We start from the raw sequence: 1,691 nt of genomic DNA, 5'->3' as shown, positions 1-1,691 counted from the left end.
GGAAGGAAGGTTGGGCAATCCTACTTCCCTAGTGATACTGCCTCGGAAACCCAAGGAGGGGTCGCTATGAGTCGGGGCCGACTCCAAGGCACATAACAACAACAACAACAACAACAAGCATTGTTTAATGATCAGTGCAACACTTCAAACAGGTAGTTGGTTAAATACCCTAGATATACTGAAAAATCACACTTATATAGCCTTAGGAAAGACACTGAAATTCTTACAACTTTTGTCAAATATTAAAGATAATGAATTTGCTTAGAAAGCAGATCCACGGGTAAGCTGCAAGGCATGCTTCTTAAGGGTTAATTCTCAAGTGAATGCAAAGGTGTATTCAGCCTTTAACAACACATCTGTGCATTTAGCCTAGATGTAGGCACACTCCAGCTTTCAGAAAGGCAAAAGTAGGCTGATAGAATGTCATGCACCACTGTTTGAGCAGGAGGGAAAGCAAGCTGGGTCTTTTCAAGTATGTGCTGTAAGCCTGAAGGAAGAATAGCAACGTCCTTGGAGCCTTCCAAGGAGAGGCAAGCCTGGCTGAATAATCAGTGCAGAAACCAAAAAACCCTGCAACTTATCAGGCAAAGGGACATGAAGGCTAGAGTTGCTGTGATGATGCAAATGAAGAGCAAAATGGTACAAATTCCTGTCTCCCAGAAGGTGTAATTAGGAAGCAAAGGTAGAAAAACAGCTATCTCTAGAATTGCAGAGCAGATGTGTATGCAGACTACCTCAGGCCTGGGTTAACAGTTAAAAGACAGTGATGATTTAAATTTCTTGCCTCCATCTGATATAAAAGTTTGCCCAAGTTCCAATTGATAATACTAATAACAGATCACAAAATAGACACAGACCAATGTTAATGCAGAAATCATATACAAAGTATTTCAAACATCTGAACCAAAGGAAATCTGGGGCAAATATAGAAAACATATCTATGATAATCAATCTAAAATTATGCACATAAAACCTCTGCCTAAATTATGTGAACTCTTTGACATTCTCAGGCATTAGAAATACCAAATTGTAAATGCTTTGATATGGTAATACAAAAATATGTCCTGGTTCTATTCCACTTCTTTTAAAATGGTATTTGTGTTATATGCCATTCATAAATTGGCATATTTTATGCACACATGTTGGGCACTTGCCATGGTGTTTCTCCTTACCATTGTAAATTATTCAAATGTTCATGGCTTTAGCATGGCTGCGGTGTGGTATTTTGCTTTCCAAGGATACCACTGTCTGAGACCTGCAAAGTATTTTTCTCATGTAGGAAGGCAGAGAACATTTTAGCTGTTTTATGAGTCTGCATTAGCCCATAAAACTCTTAATTTAGCCTTGTGTTGTTTGTGAGATGGTCTTATCTCTTCTTGATACTTTTTAAGTTGACTTAAGTTTTCTTTGTGTTAGATGATGGTTTTCCTGTTTATACACTTGGCTAATTAAAATAACAAATCTTCGCAGCTGTCTTTTTGGGATTCCTTCTTATCACTCTAAGCTAATTAAAGTGGAGCAGAAAAAAGAACCTGCTACAACCTAGTAGCAAATCTTCAAGCATCAACTATATTTAGTATTCTTTATAAAATAAAAATATTTTATCTTGGACAACTATTTTTTCGTGGCTAATATATTGGTAGCATAGTGGCTCAGGCACTTGACTGCTAACCAGAAGGCTGGCGGTTCAA

The sequence above is a fragment of the Orycteropus afer genome, unplaced genomic scaffold, assembly GCF_000298275.1.
Source record: "Orycteropus afer afer isolate SDZICR_OR568_19922 unplaced genomic scaffold, OryAfe1.0 scaffold00087, whole genome shotgun sequence".
Classification (NCBI taxonomy): domain Eukaryota; kingdom Metazoa; phylum Chordata; class Mammalia; order Tubulidentata; family Orycteropodidae; genus Orycteropus; species Orycteropus afer.
This window is presented reverse-complemented; position numbering follows the sequence as displayed.